This window comes from Protopterus annectens, chromosome 5.part0 (assembly GCF_019279795.1).
Source record: "Protopterus annectens isolate FY-2018-M chromosome 5.part0, PAN1.0, whole genome shotgun sequence".
Classification (NCBI taxonomy): domain Eukaryota; kingdom Metazoa; phylum Chordata; order Ceratodontiformes; family Protopteridae; genus Protopterus; species Protopterus annectens.
The window spans coordinates 1663293059-1663313934 of record NC_056735.1 but is presented as its reverse complement, the minus strand read 5'-3'; the positions used below and the strand labels follow the sequence as shown (position 1 = coordinate 1663313934).

Below are 20876 nucleotides of genomic sequence, written 5' to 3'. Positions count from 1 at the left end.
GGGGGAGGGCTAAGAGGAAGAAGATTTGCAGCTATTGCCCCTGGAGTATGCACTCTAGCTGACTGTAACAGATTTTAACAAGGCATAACAGTAGTTACAAAAGCTGGCACCTACACTACACAAGCGGCAACAACAAGATTCCTGGAGTTAAGCCAGGGGCTGCTGTCTATTTTTGGATGATTGCTGGTTAGAGTTTTCTTTACTTTTAGCTGGAGTGAGAGGATTCCTTGCTCACACAAGTGGGGAGGGGCCCAAAGCGATCAGGTCCTCAGTGGCTGCTACACAAACGGCAACAACAAGGTTCCTGGAGTTCAACCAGGGGCTGCAGTCTATTTCTGGATGATTGCTGGTTAGAATTTTCTTTGCTTTTAGCTGGAGTGAGAGGATTCCTTGCTCACACAAGTTGGGGGGGGACCCAAAGCGATCAGGTCCTCAGTGGCTACTACACAAGCGGCAACAACAAGGTTCCGGGAGTTAAACCAGGGGCTGCAGTCTATTTTTGGATGATTGCTGGTTAGAGTTTTCTTTGCTTTTAGCTGGAGTGAGAGGATTCCTTGCTCACACAAGTGGGGGGGACCCAAAGCAATCAGGTCCTCAGTGGCTTAAAGATGCTACACCTGGAGGGCTTTCAGCTGCAATAGTTGTGCAGTGGGATCCCTTTTTAAATGATACACACCCTTATACCTCTTTCCCTGTAAATGGAGAGGACAACCAAGTTTGCCACACTAGAGTGTATGTTGCTGAACTGAAGAAAACATTATGTCTTCCAAACACTAAGTGTGTGTTTTTTATTTTGTATAATATGGACCCACTGCACAGATCCTGCTCAATTAAGCAAAACCCATGGCAATGCCAATTCTGATGCACACAGGGCATGAAGGCAAACATTTGGTCTAGAATTTTTTCCCCACAAAATATGAAAAATTGGCCTAACAGCATGAGTTCTTCAAACCATTGAACCTTCCCACAGCTGACCGCAGTACATGTAACTGTTCATCCATACTTTCCACCTAGAAGGGCAGATATACTTCTCCAAATCTGACAACATATCTCCCTTGTTAAGGAGAAAAAAACGGAACTAGGGAACACATTGCAGTCATCTAATGAGCTTACCTTGTCTCTTGATTTCCAAACTACAGTAACTTAACAGATCAGCTCATATTTAGAGCTTGCTATCTCTGTTTTCCCACCTAATAAATAATGGCACTGCTATAGCACAGCTCTTTTATCTGAGTGTTATTACATTGCGAGTGTGAATTCACTCCATCCGATAAAAATATACGATTGCTATAATAGTTGTGATACTAAAGTGAAAATTTTGATGACAGCGACATAAATTACAGAAAATCGCCAAAGCTTTGAACTTAATTTTAATTTTGTAAATTAAGTTTATAATGCTGTGCTGCTTTCACTAACTTACATCACAGGTCATATGCTAGTGAACTATTAATGCAATGGTTGTACATTTCCAGATGCAGCAACACAATTTATTTCTCTCCTCCTTGGTAAATTTGGTCAGTAACTAATATAATGCAGCTTCCATGCTGAACTTCACAGTGCTGATTTTAATTACTCTAAGACAAATATAACTGAGGATATTCATAACTGTCAGCATTATCAGCATTTATTTCCTTTAAAGTGTCATTATACATTTCGCAGCTTCATGTACTTTAGCTATAACTTGCATCACAGTCTCAAGTCAGAAGTATTAATACTTCCTTATCAGTTATTACCCATCAGTCTTTATGTGCAGATTTTTTTTTTAAAGATGTAAAAGTATTTACTAATGCCATACCAATAATCACTTCAAATGAATACATTCATAGTTATAGTTCACTTCTGTTAATGGAGACATATCATACTCAGAGGCAATCTCTGCTTAACATACAAGGCCACGTCAAACCCAGAGCTGTTGGACATGCTACACTTAAAGAAATCCCAATCCCTCAGAGCCACACGCTCCAGAGATCTAAACCTTGTCATCACAATAAACAAAACATGCTGGAGAGATAGGTTCCTGACCCAGAGACTCCCCAGACTCTGGAATAGATTGCCCATACATGTCAAGCAGAGTGCCTCTTTGGCCCTCTTCAAATGGAACCTTGACAATTGGATGGGAGAAAGGAAATTCACCCTGGGGATTACATCAGTCGCCCTGCTAGACAGGAGTCCAGGGAAGTAAATAGTGTGGGAAGAAATAGCCAGGGAATTGTTATGGCTAGGCTTGTATAGGCCCGAGGGCTGATAGCCTAGTACCAACCTATGAACCTATGAGACATGTTACAACCACATCAGTGAACAGTTTTGCATAAACTATTGAATATATAAATGCATGTCAACATTGACTGTGACAACAGGCTGGCAATTCTTAATAGTGTGTTATTTCAACTTGTTCACGTTTTCACCATATATAGATCTGTTCTCCCACTGGTCAAAAATAAATACTTGTCTTCAATGTGGTATGTAAAGCTATCATAAATAATTACAGTCTCACATTCACTTGCCATTACTTCACATGTCCAGCATATACTTACTTGTCTGAACTTTATGACTGTTACCTTCCTTGGTCTGTGGTACTTCTTTTTCTTAGAATTTGATTCCAGGCTGATGTGAAATCTGAAATATTTTTACAGAGGATGTCTGAATATATGTATTTCAAAGGGAAGTCAAGTTTATACTAACATATTACCTTTAATAGCTTGGATCTAAGTGCTATCTCTGTGAGATCTTACATCAATTACGGTTTTCTAATGGTACACAAAACTGCCACAAATATTTCTTTTAAAAGCTCAAGGTAAAGGAAACTTTTTGCTAAGAATGAAACATTTTTATAATATAAATTCAAGTGGCAGGGATTCCCAATTGTTTTACTAAACTGAATACATGACATATCCTATTGCATTCCCCAACACATCCCAAAGAACTACAATATAGATTTTGAGCATAATATACAATGATCATTAAAGGTTTTCTAAAACCAATTACAGTTCTAAAGCACTGTGCCTCCTGTCAGCTGCAATGCGTCTGGATTTAACTAGAGTAACCCATTGTAATACAGGACATATTTATGAGTGTGTTAAAACAACAAACCTCATTTCTCCAGCTTTTTCTGAATCTGTACACTGATGGTAACAGAAGTGTAAGTGCTGAATTCTGCTTTAATGTTTCCCTACTTAAAGCAACTATGATATCAGCAAAATAATTAGAATCTATATTTCCACTATTATGACTCCTTATAATTCTGTTATATTACCTTATTTTTTCCACTCCAGGCATTTTTGAATCTATCGTATGATCTGTTGACTGCAAGATATTCAAGTTGCATATGTGAGCTTGCATGCATTGCACTACTACTGATTTCTATCCTTGCATAAATAGCATGAGTCACCCCCCTCAATGGCCCTGCTAAGCAGTGTTTAATCTGTTATAATGTTAGCTGCTTATCGCCCTCCCACAAAGCAACAATGTTCACTGGTAATAGTGCTTCTGTGTTACAACTTAAATGCCTCTTACAATTAATCCATCATCAAACTCTATGTCTCTTAACAGACCTGTCTCTTAAGGAAGTAAATTAAGCCAGTGGATTGATGAATTCCATGTCTGATTTGGTAGTAGAACATTTGATGGATAGCAACTTGGTAATAATATGCATCTAAAAAAAAAAATACTTTTAGTCAATAGAGATTAATGTCAGAAGGACACTGCTTTCCTCAATGTGCAACAACCTCAGAATCGATTACATTATGAGGCAGATGAACAGACATAGTCTTGAGTTTTGCTTTAAACTGCACTCTCATTATGAAGCAGAATTCAATGAAAGTGGCAGCAGACCCCACAGATTCCTCAGTTGCATTAAAAAAGATCTTGGATTGAAAAGGTTTTAATTGGTAAATAACCACTATCAGCTACTCTTTCTCCAAGAATTGCAAAGTTTATGTAGTACTGCACAGAGAAAAAACTTTGAACAGCATAAGTCATTCCCATTACATATATGTCTTCTTCAAATAATAGAATTTTGGTAGTGTGGAACAATAAAATCCCTTTATTAGTTCACAAGTTAAAATCATATTAATATTTCAGCAATGTCATCATGGTATAAAAAAATAAGCACTTTAATTGATGCCAACAGAAGCAATGTAAGAAAGGAACAAAATAGTAAGATGAGGGTGAACTGACAGGATGGGTGGGGTGGGAGACAAAACACTTCTTCTGCCATACTGGAAGGGTTGCAGACAGACAGGTGGAGAGATGGCAGTCATTATCACAGCTTGAAAGTAGGAAGGAAGTCAATGACTGCCATCTTGTCTGATAAGTTGATGGTATTACTTATTGACTACCAGCATGCCTAGCAAGATGGGAGGCAAAGTCTCCGTGTGGTGGCACAATTCAGCTGTCTTTTATTTAGTGTACATCTTACGTTATTAAACTGCAGTCTTGGGTACAGTGTACTCTGAACTGCAAAACACTACTATTGCAGGTCATTAAGAGAAGTTTATATCATTTTATCACATAGACCAAGTCAGTCTGAGGAGTTCCGATGGCTGGGAATTCAATAATATTAATTTCTGAAGACTTTTATCCAATATAAGTCTCTTGCATTGGATAAAAATAATCATGAATCCCAAGCAAATTTCAGATTTAAAATACAAAAAAAGTTTTGAAGAAAATTAAAATAAAAAGCATAGGAAAGTACATTTCCTTTTCAGAGTAGATGACATTTTGTGGTAATGGGTATGAGCAGAGTCATATAAAAGATAATTTTTTGCTTGGTATTAAGAACTCTACATCTAGTACTAGATTTAACTATTTATAAGGACAAACAATATATAAAACATTACATTTAAAATGAGGGATTTCAAATGCTGGGTAACCAAGACAGCAGAAAGAGACTACTTTAAATGTGTACACTGCAGAGGTGGGGTGGGGGTGGTGCAAATGCACAGTAACAATTAACATAACAATAAAGGGGCTTACAAATGCTGAAACAATGGAGCATGAAGAAGGTTGTCCCATAACAGTTTGCATAAGAAGCTATAGTGCAAATTTTTTTCCTTGTGGATTTATCAAAACATTGTTAGCTTATATTGTGTGAGCCAATGGTGCACTGCAGTAGGGTTTTTTGCACTTCTTTTCACACTGTTAACCACGGCATAGTTTGTATATGCAAGTGCTTTGATTTCCTCCTCTATCCCCTGGCCAGCCAGGGCAGTAGAGAAATGACCACAGACCACTGGTGAGGTGGAAGGAGTAGCTTACATTACAACAGTAATCCTACTACTTGTATACTTACTGTTCTGGTGGTTGTGCTCAGACAACTGTCGCATATTTATTGTAAAGACCGCTGCTGCAGTAAAACACCTTTTATATGGGAAGTGTCCTATAAGAGTTAATTGCCCCAGGAAGAGGTAAACAAGGTATACCCTGCAAGTGTACAGTAGCAAATTCTACCTTGACTGAAGATACTGTTTGTAATGTCTGAAGAGAGATGTGCCCAATGGCTCTGATGTTTCCATCACGGATACCTTGGGATGATACATTTCTAAAGAAAGCTGCTGCTGTGGCTGCTGCCTTGGATATGTAGTCTGTCATGGGTCCCTCTAGGATTTTAACTTTTTTGCTCATACAAAACATAATGGAGTCAAGTAACTATTTAGATTATGTTTCCTAGAAGACAGATAATCTCTGCTTTCCAGGCAAGAAGGATATGAAACATCTGATTAGGCTGTCTGAACTCCTATGGCCTCTTTATATAAGCAGCCTGTGTACATACTATGCATGCAGTATTATTTCTTGTATTGCAGACAGGAATAGAAGAAAGGCAACTGGATAGCACAACTAACTACCAACTCAGGTACTACTTTATGCATGAAGGAAGAGGTAGTACTGAAGCTTACCTTGTCTCTGAAAGGTAATGTCCAAGTCTTTACACATCAGAGTTTGAAGTTCAGAGTTCATCCTGAATGAAAAAGGACATCACTACAGAAATACGATCTGGCAGGAGAAGAATGTCAGTGTTGCTGATGCAGTGAACCAGCAGGGAGCTAGTTAATTTATCCAGCATGAAATTAAAGTCTATGGGAGTGGAACCAGTTTCAAAGAATGCTTGAGGTTTAAGACACCTTTTTGGAGCTGCTTTAATATAGAATATGCAAACGCACAAGGAAAGAGTTTTGCTAGATACTGCAGAACTTCTACATTTTTGACTCCTTTGAAGACAATGTTCCTTGGGCCACACTACAGGGAGAGCATCTTCCACTTTGGCAGCTAAGATTATGTAGGGTTTGGTTTTCCAGCATCTTGCTTGATACACTGTACATCATCTGAAAATTGTATCTTAAGTACTATCACACTGAAAGCATTCAGGCCACTAAACTGAGGCAGTTTGGAAGTACCAATGATCCTTCTTGAGTCAGCAGTCAGGAGGTCTGTGGTAGCTGCAGTGCGGCCCTTCTGTATTTAGTTGGATTAGGTGGGGAAATCCCAGCCACCACTACTTCTAAAATAAAACCTCAGCTGCCAGAGTTGACAGCTACCATTGCCATTAAAATAAAACCACAGCTACCAGTGCCAGACAGCTACCAGTGCCACTAAAATAAATCTGACTCATTCTTTTGTTACATTTTGTAGTCTTCGGGGATTACAGAAATGGGTGAACTTCAGGGGAAATGAAAATGTTTTCAATGCCATTTTTTGCATGGGTACCTAGAAAATACTTTTTTTTCATATGGCAATTCTTTTCTGAAGAAAGCAACTCTATCACTGATATCTACAGCTTATTGTAAGTCTTTTAAAAACTGAGATTCAGCTTACAATTTCAGCTGTTGGATTGGACCAGATAAGCTAGTCTGCAGTACTGACAGGATTAGGAGGCTTGCAGACTGAGGTTCATGTGACTGCCAAGGTCTCACTGCTAGCCGGTACATCTGTTATGAAAAGAAAACCTGCTTGTTTATACATCACTTTACCATGCAGTAGTTTAAAATCATTTTTCAATGTTCCTAATTGCTAGACTAGTTTAAAAGCTCTGAGGGTCAGAATAAGGCTGTCACCTCTTTTACTCTGATATGAATTTTTGTGATGAAATGGATCCATTTTGCCCCTTTCCAGTTACATGGTACATGTGATCCAGGTATGGAAGGGGCATGTTGACCTATTCAAAACTTGTAGAGTAGCCTAACTGAATTTCTTCCATATAGGAAGGGAAGAATTAAGAATTAAGAGTTATAGCACTATACCCTCACAAGCATCCCTGTCAGGGACACCATCAGAATAGAAGTAGACAAGCAGCTGAGAGCCTTCAGGAACATCTGGCTGACAATGTTGGTCTACTGCAGCAGGTGTAAAAAAGAAATGGACAGCTAGATGGCCTTGTCCTCTGGGAGTAATATTTTGCAATGCTCTATTATTAAGAAGGCCCCAGAAAAGATTTTTTTGTCTTTCCTTGACTTATGACTTGGGCAGGTTCATGGATAGCACCAGGTTGGTCAGACAATGAGTGGAGTATCTGAGAATGCTCTTTCTTACACGTAAATGGCTCAAATTAAACAGTCATGTAGGTATGAATAAATACAGATTCCCCAAGTCCTTAAGTAGGAAAACACTAGTGCTAAGCATTTGATAAGCATTCTGGGTAGAGAAGACTGAACAAAGGGCAGTAATGATGTGAAATGAAAATGGCAGTGCCCTACCCTAAAATTCAGGGAGTGTCTTAATTCTTTTTCGATGGGGACAAGACATATGCATCCCACAAACTTAAAGTAATTAAAACTGGTAGAGGTACAAGGAGGAGGATCAAAGCTTGCAGGGTCATCATCTCAAATTTAGTTACTCTAAGAACCTTGTTCAGCCTGAACAAATTGAGTATGGGTCTCTGATGGCTATTTTTTTAAATGAGACTAGAAAGAATCAAGGATAAAAAAAAAAATGTCCTCCAACAACTTCCTGTTATAGGAGCAGAATGAAAACTGATTGTATCTGCCCTTCCTGGGCTAGTGGAGTAAGAGGTATCTTCAGGTAAGGAAGAACGACTTTGAACTCTACCTGAGGAAATAATATGCCTTACCCATCTGTCTGACATTAAGAAGAATCAAGTTGCTTTGAAGAGGGAATGTCTTTCTTTGTACCATTCTCATCTAATATCATACATATTTCATGGGGCAGGTACTAAACAACAAATACTTATCCAGAGGGGCATGCAGTAGCTGCAGTTAACATCTGGCGATGACTCAATCTTCTGTCAGGCATGTCGGCCTCTACCTCTGCCTCTCTATTCCACTGCTGTGGAAAGCATCTTACAGACTATCTTGGTTAGCTGAGTAATTTTGTCCACCATGGCCTTGTCATACTTCTGTTGCCTTTTCCTCTGTCAGTGATCCCTCCTGACAATTATATAGGTCTAGGAGATAATAGCTCTATAGGCCCCTCGCATCCTGTAAATTCCTTCCTAGCTTTTAGAAGGCTCGAGATCAGAAGTCATACTTCAAGGATATTATTGGAACACAGCGTGGGAGGTGGGAGAGAAGGAGAGTTGTTAGCCTCACCTCATCAATACCCAGTATGTTCAAGTGTCTCTTACTTAACTTTGGCACCTCATTTTGGCACTACTTAAACAGTTCTTCATAAGATTAAGAATCTGTTGGAATGCTACAACAAAGTTTCATTATCATCGGTGCTACAGACCAAGGGCAAATAGATTTGCACTGCACATGCCAGATTTTCCTCTTCCGGGACGGAATCTGAGGAATGTGGGAGACAATAATCCTCTCTTCAGCTGGGTAAGCCATTCCTAGCAATGAAGATTAAACCACTTCAGAGGCTAATTCTGCTCCAAGTGGCCACGTATTCCTTGATAAACATGATCATTAGATGTGGTAGAGGCTGACACAGACATTCTTGTGGCAAAAAAAAAAAAAAAAAAAACAAATTCCTGGAAGTCAGACTGAAAGGGCAGACAACCACCTGTTGCTAATTTTCATGGATAGGGTGCAACCATGACACTTACAATGAACAGGTTATATTTTCTAATCCATATCTGTTGTATGAACGAATTAGGTATGCAGCCTAAACAGTGCCTTAACAGATACCCATAACATTTAGCTATGATAATACACTGGGTATTAACACAATAAATGGCACTCCAACTGTTACTGGAATGAGTCAACAATGCTGCACAGAGGTTCAATGAAACCTAGCATATTTGTCATTTATAAGTAAGATGCTTCAAGGCAGCACAGTTATCACCCATAGGAGAATGCAATGTGGGTTACAAGCTTTCCTCCCTGTATCACTGCCAGAATGAAAATCACAGAGAAGGGCAGAAAGGAAAACAGACTATGGAAAGACTAGTGTTGATCTTTTTTTATTACTATCTTTTTATAGGAGCAAATCTGTACTATTAACTGGACTCCTTATGAGTCCAGACTCATAATAATCTATACCTGATAATGAGTGTACTGAGAAATACTGTAAGAAACAACTTTTTAACTCATATCTTTGCACACATCATAGGACTTCTAGTATATCTGATTATTATCACTGACCCACTCCTGAGCTTCTGAATCAATAGCTATTGGTTTAGTGCAGGCAGTCTCCTGGGATCAGTATCTTGTTTTTATTGTGACAGAATCAACAACTATTGGTTTAGTACAGGCAGTCTCCTGGGATCAGTATCTTGTTGTTTTTATTGTAACAGAATCAATAGCTATTGGTTTCGTACAGGCAGTCTCCTGGGATCAGTATCTTGTTTTTATTTTAACAGAATCAATTACTTTTTAGTACAAGCAGTCTCCTGGGATCAGTATCTTGTTGTTTTTATTGTAACAGAATCAATAGCTATTGGTTTAGTACAGGAAGTCTCCTGGGATCAGTATCCTGTTGTTTTTATTGTAACAGAATCAATAGCTATTGGTTTAGTAGAGGCAGTCTCCTGGGATCAGTATCTTGTTGTTTTATTGTAACAGAATCAGTAGCTATTGGTTTAGTACAGGCAGTCTCCTGGGATCAGTATCCTGTTGTTTTTATTGTAACAGAATCAATAGCTATTGGTTTAGTACAGGCAGTCTCCTGGGATCAGTATCTTGTTGTTTTTATTGTAACAGAATCAATAGCTATTGGTTTAGTACAGGCAGTCTCCTGGGATCAGTATCCTGTTGTTTTTATTGTAACAGGTGAAACTTCCATTATATCTGATTTTAAACTGTATGTACTAGAATTTCTGGTTATCCTGACTAGACACATTCAAATATTTTTTATATTATACACACACACACACACACACACACACACACACACACACACACACACACACACACACACACACACACACACACAATTTGTCTCATATCTTGGTTCTTTTCATTTAAGAGTCCATGCTCCAATGGAACACAGATATAGACGTTTATAAAATACATGCTTTTACTCTTTACAACTTTTGACTGTAAAGGGTTAAACATTGCTGAAGATGGCAGCAAAGATAACAGAGTGGCAGAAACATTACATGTTTGGAGTGAAAGTGTTTAAGCAGTCAAAAGTTCATTATTTAATTTTACAGCTCATGTGTAGAGCACGTGTTTCATGTTAACCCCAGGTTAAACAGTAATTTCCTACTTTATGGATTGTGAACATTGTTATGCTTAGTGAAATATTGTAGAACTCTGACCTCCTTGAATGTTTGTTACTTGGAGGGAAGGGTAAACTCATAACCGTATCCAACTTATGCATGCCTAAAAAGATTCCAGGCCTTGAGCTAGGAAATTTCAGTTTGGAAAACTGGCAGATTTGATATTTATACTACATATTTCTATTTTATATTAAACACTAAGTTAATATATATTAGAACAGTTTAGATTTTGCATTTTGTTCTTTCAAAGATGCTCTGCATCAAAATGACTATGCATTGGTATCTAGCATGCATACCATATTTTTGCCTTCCATAATATCAATGTACTATTTCAGTTCCTATAATTCTGTTTCAAATTCTTACTGACAAAGTCAACACTTTGAGCAATTTGTCTGCATCTGAGAGACTAGTACAGCAATAAATAATCAGCAACAATAACGTGGTTTATCTCAACTAATTTAGAGATGGGTTCATTATAAAATGTACTAGGCCCTACTGTCTCTGCCCACCATACTTTTTTTGCCTTTGGCTATAGTACTTTATATTATTTGTTTACTGAATGTACTGTGGTAAAGGGAGTCTAGTAAACCTCCAAATGAGACCAAATTTCAGAAACAATCACAAAATAAAGGCAACGAAAATTAGACTTGCACCTGTTAAATACGGTTTGGTCCCCACAGTAACATAATCCATGCCATTGAGCCAGTGAGATCAATATTTATCAATAACATCAGCACAACTTGCAATTTGCTCCCTGAAAAATGTTTCAAATTCTTTCATTAAAAATGCCAATCCAATAACTATAGTTACCAACACCCAAAACAGCTCACATATATAATTGCCCCATCCCATAGGCTTAACCACCTGGTGCATGGTGGCACACCTGGTCTGTAATACTGTACAGTACAGTGTAGTGCACTGCCTACTCAACCAGTGGCCAACTGGCTAAGGAAAAACACTGGCCTTAAATTTGTCTAAATAGTAGCAGTGTTAAAGGAAGGTTTTTATTACTGTAAAGTGTAGGGTTGGGGTTGGGGAAAGGGGCAGCATTAGGGTTAGTGTTAGGACCTATTACTAAGGAGGACAGGGGTGCCTTTTGCATGTCCCAACCCCTGAACCTACAAATGATCCAGGGCTTGATGAAAATGGGTAAACTCAAGACCACGGAAAAAAGACCAAAAGCACTGCTGGATGAATACATATTAACCACCTAACTGGTCATACATCTGGACACTGTGTAACAGGTAACCAACGAAGGAAACCATTTCCTCTCATTCTTTGGTACCACTGAACAGAAAGTCCAAAAGGAGTGCAAGGCAGCCTTATATTATTTATAGGCAATGTTCACCCAGGAACCATTGAAAACAAATGTGTCATTCTTCAACAATCAACTACTGGTGGGGGAGGGGTGGTGGCAGTGGTAGGCTCTTCTCATGCCTCTGGGGCCAGTATGCAGAAGTTCTGAATCTGCAATCAAGACAGTGTCAACTGAATTGTCAGCCTTACTTTGAATGTGTTTGCTGGTGAAGGATAAATTTATCTGTAGGCTGTGCAGGACCAGTAACATAAGCAAAGAATGAGCCCACCTTGACTTAGAAGTATTTGTGCTGAGAATATGGAACACAGCCTGGCCTACTGGTAACTGAATAAATCTTGCCAGACTGCTGTGGCTATCCTATATAGGTATGAGCTTTAAACACACAATGTCTTTCCTGCACTCAGCCAGCTATGACTTTGGTCAAGTGGATGAGAAGCAGGATCCTCAACAGTAAGTCCTCTTCCCCGAACTTTCTGCAGTACCTGACGATAAATTAAATTCCTGAATAGAAACCCAACCACTTTGTCAAAAAGAAATACTATTGTTGCTGCCGTATGCTGAAGTCTTACTTTACTCTCAACAGTTCTCTCACCCTGTGGTGCTTCTTATGACCTCATCCCCCAACATGCTGGTCAGGTTTCTAGTAAAAGCTCTAGCAGAAACAACTGCCCTACATGCAAAATTGAGGAACCTTCAAAACTCAATGAACTTACAGATCCTCAATTTCTCAGTTCTGAAGAAATCCTCAGTTTAGTTTGTGGCAAGTGAAAGATTGGGGAAGCTGTGTCGATTTCCAGTTCTAAAATCCCTAAGGCCTCCTCTGCCTAAGGAATCCTTAGCTTTTGACAAAGATAAATGAATAACTCCAAGCCCTCTCTTTCACAATTATTGCTCTGTTCCACATCACAAAATTTTTTTCAGATAATACACTGTGGCTTGATGTGATGCCCTTGGCTAGCAGCACCATGCTAAATGTCTTAAATGTGATATTGGCCACTGGAAAGCCCATAGGCATGGCTGTGTTAAAGAAGAATTGCCTGTCAAAGGACATACCTGGAAGAGGTTAATCCCCCTTATGAATAGGCAGCAAAGGAAAGGTGGATTCAATATCCAGCTTGGCCAGCCAAATATCAGGAAACTTCCTGATGATGCTGATGGTATCTTTTAAGTTGCATGTTGAACCTGAATGTCTTCCTAATACAATCATTAACTGAATTCCCCTATGGAATTGGTTATATAGTAAATGAGCCAATACTCTCTCTCCATCTCTCTCCTTCTTTTTGGGTACAAGGCTCAAATGGGGAGACCCTAAAGGAGATGAAATGAGGATCAGAGAAAAGCACCAAAATCCTACCCTCTCTGACTTCTTTGATGAGTAGTCTGAAAATGGCCTCCTTACCCATAACTGATGGTAAATGCATGCACAATTTAGCGGAGGTTGTCACTTCTAACTTCAAAGAAAAAAAAAGATTAACCTCTCAAAATGTCCTGCTTTGATTGCTCATATCGATACAAATGCAAAAGCTGTGCTAGGACACTGAATTGATGGGTGACTGACTGAAGCTATCAACACTGTAAGAACCAAAATGCAGGACATTCCTGACTTTCCTGGCCAGCACTGTTGCCCTTAACTGACAACTCCACATTGGCAAAGGATTATGTGGAATCAAGTCTGTTCACTGTAAGGGGATGAGGCCAGCTGTCCTTTGACCGATTTTGTTTTACCAATTTTTACTGCCAGATGTTCTTTCCCCCAGTGTGTACACACATACTTGAAACAACAGGATGACAGGGGCACTGACCATGGTTAAATGCCCAGCAGGCTCTCTGCTTACCTCCTTGATCATCCATTCACGCTAAGGTGGCAAATCTGGGTCTGTCAGTCATGAAAATGAATTACCAAGTACCAAATTGTTTTCCACCAGTTAGTTTTGCTGTTTTTTTTGTAAATTTATGACGGTGAGTTTGTTCTTTTCTATCAGTCATGACCACTAGCCATGTGTCCTGATGATGGTCCTCCCATTTTAATGCCTTATTTATGAAATTCAACTTCCTAAACCTCTGGTCATACAAGATCCATGCTAGGCTACCTCTGAAATTGCAAACCTCTTTAATGGTAAGAAATTAGGTCAATAAGAGAAGGACTTGTTGAGTTTCCTTCTCCAAAGTAACAGCCACAAAATGGATAAAGCCCATAATCCAGTTGTCCCACTCATGGACCCAAAGCTTGCTCAGTTACTTCATTCTAATTACTGCCAAAGCTACCATTAAATCTTTTACCCCTTCATCATCCAATTCCATTATCCACTCAGTATCTTCATGTTCAACTAAATCAAAGACATCCACATTTCACTCTTGTCAATTTTGCCCTTAAATACTGCAGGAAGGTGAGCCATGATGGCTGCCCCAAAATTGGAGCTTTCCACACACTGCTGACCAATGAGGACCAGTACTGACTGTACCGCTGACCTGGAAAGAAGAAGCTTTTGGATAGGAGCAGAAGGAATACCTCCACTCCTGGCAACCCCCCCCTCCCAACATGGCTAGAAGGGTGGGGTTTCTCTAGGTGCTTCATGAAGATTAGTGGGATATACCCCTTGTCTGGACACAAATGCTGGCTCCTTTCCCCTCTTCAGATGAAAGTGCCTCTTTCACTAATTGACGCTAGGACAAATGAGTCAGCTACAAACTCCACCTGCATTACATAACATGAACCATCTTAAGTTGAATGCAAAACAAAAGATGAAGTCCATGAAGGCTGGTCAAAAAAGAATGAAGATTTTTGGTAACTTGAAATATTTTGTTAGTTGCAAACATATTTGTGGAAGGGGTACAGAAAATGATAAAGGAAAGATGGGGATACTATAGGGGATAGAACGGGATAATATAAGTCAGCATCCAGGATTAAAGAACTGCATTATCTACCTGTAGTTAAAATAATGTTACCATAATATCTTTGGAAATTATGGTATATGAACTCTATTGAGGACTGGTTAAATATAGTAACTTGTAGTTGAAATCCAAATATAGTGGTGTGCCTGTCCTTTACTTACTTATTATTTATTGTAAGACTTACTACTGCTTTGGGGTCATAAGGTGGACTGTCAATATGACCGTTTGAAATGAAACCCCAATTTTTTTTTTCTTGACGATACTGTATGTGTCAGCAGTTTACATCTAAACAGAAGTAATGATGACTTCAACATGCCACTAAGATTGTTAATAATTAGTTTTGCTGCAAAGTAATGGATAATGGAATGCTAATTTGTAATGGTTATTGTGAATCATCTCCATGTCAAAAACAGGTTCATGCTGAAGTAGTAACGCATCTGCATTTTATAGTCTCTGAAGTAATGGAGTATAATTTTGCAAAACAAAATCTTATGCAACACAGTTACAGACAAAACCAGTTTAACTTTTTTCTCACTGTTCCAAATACAGTGTTTTCCAGACAAGAAGTACATAAACATTAAATAAAAGGTAACGCAATCAGGGCATTATTGCACTGTTTTCTTGAGCAGCTATGATTAAACATTATTCCCACACTATAGCAATCACAAACGCCCTGTAACAAAGGCATCCTTTTCATCTGTCATGTGATATAGACAGACGTTCAGGACTATGACTATACAAAGCATCACGAAGTTCCTTCAGCAGTTAAGTAACGACATCTGCTTAGTTCAAAATGACCTAATGTTTAACTTATTGTTATGTAATCATTAATAAAGATTTTAAAACATAAGATGACATAATCACCTTGAGCAAGGTAGAATCTCGAACTCTTCTGTGATGCTTTTGTAATTCCGGAGATGAAATATAAGCGTACAAAATGAAACAAGAAGCAAGTATACCTGAAGGTCTGTTATCTCCCTTCTAAAAACATGCAGTGTTTGTCTACACTGAATAAATAATCCTAACTACGAAAGAAGTAGCAGAATAACAAAGTCCCTAACTTTACAAGCACTGCAAGAAGTCTTCCCAAACTTACTGAAAACAGAGTGGGCACACCACAGTACTATACAGCAGCGCAAGCAAGACTTACTAAAATGGTGCCCAGTTTACATTTAAGAAAAAAGCGTTTTAACCATTTGGAAATATGAGAGTCAATAGCAAAATTTCCTAAAACTGGGCAAAGTTATTAACAGCTTGATGGCATGTCTGCTGCCTGTTGTGGAAGCTTTACAAGTATAATAACACAGTAACGCAGCTTATTTAAGAAAGTACTTTGATGATTGCAAATTAAGGAATAATTTACATAAGTATGCATGCTAAAATGAATAAAAAATAAATAGGCTTAGCTGCAACAGGGAGTTGAAAGAACTGACTCGCATAGGCCAGTAGATCATTAGCGTCATAATCCATTTCATAACTCCATCAGCCTAAAATGTGCCACTTATACTAAATTTTACCCTATCACTGAGCTACAGTACTGCCAGGCATGAATGGAAAGAACATATTGTTGTATGTTCAAACACAGACATTCAACATCATACAGAACTAGGGATCCATTAGCCTGCTAAATTAAGGTTCGTTAGTAATGGAAGATGCATTCTAACAATAGATCTCACTTCTGAGGTATAGCATGACCTCTTTAAAAATAGCTTCACCAAATGGAGATCATTCATGAAAATTTGTCAGTTTTCTTCTTTCAAACAAGTAAAAGGCTGCTAGAGGATATTGCCAGATTGACATTTGGAATGCATAACTCTGGCCACCCTGTTTAGGTAAGACTGCACCTCATTCAAGATGGCAGCAGTTGGATGCCCAAGACAACTTCAGTCAGACTTCTATTACTTTATCATTTTGAAGTGCCTCATGACTGAACTAATATGTTGGCTGTACAACTAATACACTTTTCTGGCATCCTCAGTACATAAACTACATCTATTGTGAAAATGTTGCAGGAGGGATGGGTTCCATATTGTGTCAGTTTGTTTAGTTCATAGGTACTTTACATCCGATGAAATATGGCTGCAACACTGATGCAATGAACATGGGTTGCATATTATCTGTAATCCCTTTTTATTTAATGGACAGGATCACTGGAAACTTGCTGCTGTTGTCTCTACCAACTAGTTTATTTCAGATATTTTGGGGGATTACTCTGTGGAATTTTCAGGAATTTTGCATGATAGACCAGTTGCGAACAGTTAATATTTTGGAACTGTGTTCTGCTTTTAGAACGGTAATATTTTGACCATGGTGAAAAAAATCCTTCAGTCAACTGCATTTTTTTTACATACAGTCTTCACTACAATGACATTAAGGTATTTCACAGGTCCTGTTTTTGGTTTTGGCATTTTTATTTGTCGATATTTATGGAACTGGATTTAGTAACTGCATGCTGTTTAGTGTTGTGCTATTGTGCTTTTATTTGTTTCATATCCTTTGTTCTTTTCCTAGTATAGTGTTACTTTTATGTGAATCTTTACACACAATATCAGGCTGCATTTGCTTTTGGTAATGTAACAGATCTGTAATAAATTATACTTTTATGTCATAGTTTCTATTTGCTGTACTTATTAAGTTCTTAAAGTGCTTCAGACCAACAATGTAAATTAAACTGAACATTGAAATTGAATGTTTTAGAAAGTAAATGTTTATGCTGTACACTGAATTACAGAATGGTACAAAACAGATCCTATTTTGTTATTTATGGTAGTGTGTGAAGTCAGTTAAATGAGATGAAAAGTGGAATGATTACTGTCTTAAAATTGGGGGCAGTTTTGTTTAAAATGTATATCTACATTTTGTGTGTCCCTTGTACCCTTTACAATACCCAACGCTATAAGTAGGCTGATGGCACAAAGACAGGTCCTGTTTTAACTAAAGATATTTAGGGTCTGTGTTCTAGGAACAATTACCTTTTAGGCATATTTTATTATTATTATACAATATTTTCTATAACTGCGGTTATTGGTATACATTTGCCTTAAAACTAAAGGGATGAAACACAATGTTCTTACGCTGAGGAGATGGGCCATAAGGACAATTGAATACTGGTAAGGAAGAAACATGACAAAAATACTTTCACAAAATAAAGATATATATCTCCAAGAAAATAGGGGTAGAAGCATATACATTTGCTACGGAGTTCAGCTTAAAACAAAGCATTCTTTTCTTAGGTGATACAGGATAGTGTTTCATCATGCTGTAATCATGTTGTGGGGGTGGTTTTCTTTGGGTTTGTAGAAAGATGAATTATCTATTTTTGAAGTTTGGTAGATTGGCTCATGCTGTGGATTTACATTTCTAGCTATCACATTCTTAAATTCTGAGCATTTAATTTTAGCTGTATAGATTACTGACTCTTGATTTTTGTAATTATGTTACATGGCTTCAGAGTTTTATAAGCATAACACTCAGTTTTGCTTAATGAGGGGGTTAGAGTTTGATTTGCTCAATATCTATCCTTTAATATCTGAATGGGGTACAAAGATTTTTATTTTTAGTGTGCTTACACCATCGTCATTACAGTTGAAGCCTATTTTTCAACACAACCCACAATGTTACAACGCAATTTCAAAAAACTAAAATCATGTAGTCAAATGCAAGGTTCAAAACAGTACTGGTGTGCAAGTAAACAACATAACAGTAGATGTTCAAATGATCACTGCTGTAGTGGCCTTAACTACATGAGTTATATCCTGCATAGGATATAAGAGTCAGTCAGCTTCAAAAGCTTGAGGGCACCTTCCTTGCACCTAAACCGTTAGTCAGCTAGATCTGAGCTGACTAAAAGACAGATTTGGGTGCCAAACCCTTCAGAGCTTTCATGCCAACAAAGAGGCTGAGTCCTGAAAGGACAACGGTAGGAATAACAGTGTTTACACCCTGGCATAAACAACACAACAAAACACAAGAGGGATGTAGGGAGGGAGCAGCTACTGCAGAAGTGGTCATTCAAACATCTACTAGTATGGTAAGTTTATTTACCCAACTGTACTATGTTCACCATATTGATCACTGCTGCAGTAGCCTTAGCTATATGGCTAGATTACCTTAGCTTACTACATTTGGGAGGCGGAAGGGGAAAGATCCAGGATCCAAGAGCCTTCAGAGAATGGTCCTACCAAAGCCTAATCTGGACATAGAGAAGGAATCAAGCTTTTAATGCATTGTAAATGTATGAATAAAGGACCAAGTTGCTGTTTTTAGAATAATTTCAACCCTTTCCAAAATGTCATAGATGAAGCCAGGGTCCTGGTAAAGGGGATCTTGACCTTACGTGGAATAAATTTGTTGTGGTGAGTATAACAAAATGTAATAGTCTGAAACAACCATTTGGAAATGGGCTGATTTGACACAGGTTGACAATTTTTCTTGCCTTCACAAGAAGTGAACAACTGATATGAAGATCTGAAAGATTTAGTTCTGTCAAAATAGTACTCAAGTTGTCAGTGGACATCCAAGTTATGGAGTATCATTTCTCCTTTACTTTTAGGTTCAGGAAAGAAAATGAGGAAATGGATAATTTGGCTTAAATTAAACAGATACCACTTTAGCCATAAAACAAGGAATAGCTCTCAAAGAAATCCTGTCAATGTGGAAAATGAGAAAGGGTTGGTGCACCATAAGAACTTTCAACTCTTGCCAAACTACTGTGGCCAACCAAATAGGAATGAGCTCTAAACACTTAATGTCTCAGCCAACCATGACTCTGGTCAAGAGGACAAGAACCAATATCCTTGCAGAGGGCAGGGTAAACAGTAAAACAGTTTCCCCTATTAAGAACCTGAAGTCAACCAGATTAGCTGGTTCAAATGAAGTATTAGCTTCTTTAATACAAAATTAAGATTGCAAGGATTGGTTTTCTTGGAGGCCACTTATGCAAATCCCCTTTCAAAAATATTTTTACATGAGGATGCATTGAAAGAGCAGGATCCATGAGCAGATACGTTGAAATGGCAGATAAATGAACCATGATGGAGGAGTAAGAAAGGCTGTAGGATAATATCTGACAACTATCATAAAACCAGAGAAAACCTACCCCTGAAAGCATGCTGCTTATATTGTTGGCACCAACTAGAAAACCTGTTTGCTAATATATGATCTTCTAGTAGCAGGCTTTCTTGGTTCCATTATCACCTGTTGTACATCCTCAGTAAACAGGTTCCTAAAGGGAATTAAGACCATATCATCCAGGTCATTAACTGAAGTTGACTGGGGGTGAGGTGTATTAAAAATCCTGCTCTTGTGTGAGTAGACCTATTCTGTGAGGAAGCTTGTGATAATTGCCTCTGGCCATTTCTAAAAGAAGGGAGAACCACTGTTGCCTGGGTCAGAAGGGACTCACCACAGTGATCTTGGGGAATTTGGGGGATTCCTTATGAAGCTTCTGAAGTAGCCTGGCTATCAGTGGAAAGGCTAGAAAAACAGAGGAATTTTCATGTCCAAGGGCAGGAAAAAGCATCTGTCTTTTATGCCTTCTTGCATGGAGTCCTAGAGCAGAATTTTGCCAGCTTATTGCTTAGAGAGGAGGGAAATAGACCTGTTTGAGGAACTCTTGAAAGATGGATTAAGTCTTGAAGACCCCCTGATCTAGTTTCTATTTGTGAGGATCTGCCTTTGCCCTGCTCAACTTATCTGCCACACAATTTTGCTTTGCTGGGATATAGGGTGCCTGTAGAGTGCAATCATGCTGTGACTCCATATCAAAAGCTAACATGGCTAGTCTGCAAAGGGGGTACTTCCTGGCTCCCCCTTGTTGATGTACCACAGGACTGTGGTATTTTCTGTAACAAAAAAATATGAGAAGGAGTAGATTCATGTTTACTTTTCTGTTTCTTTTTGACAGGAAAAAATGGGGCTAATAGTGTTATTAATGGCAGCAGAAGCAGCTTCCCCAGGGATGGGCAGCATATTCTGACCAAGTAATGAAATATTCCCTATTTACTCTCCCAGGACCAACAAGACAGGTTCTCCCTTCCTACTTAGGGA

General features: G+C 38.5%; 1 protein-coding gene across 1 annotated transcript in view; it reads right to left on the bottom strand.

The window, feature by feature from the left end:
* Positions 1–20876, bottom strand: part of KCNJ15 (potassium inwardly rectifying channel subfamily J member 15) — a 340530-nt gene that overhangs the window by 144966 nt on the left and 174688 nt on the right. Inside the window, exon 2 of the mRNA XM_044071449.1 lies at positions 2535–2616. The gene's annotated coding sequence lies outside the window, so the exon portion shown is untranslated. The remainder of the gene's footprint in view (positions 1–2534; positions 2617–20876) is intronic.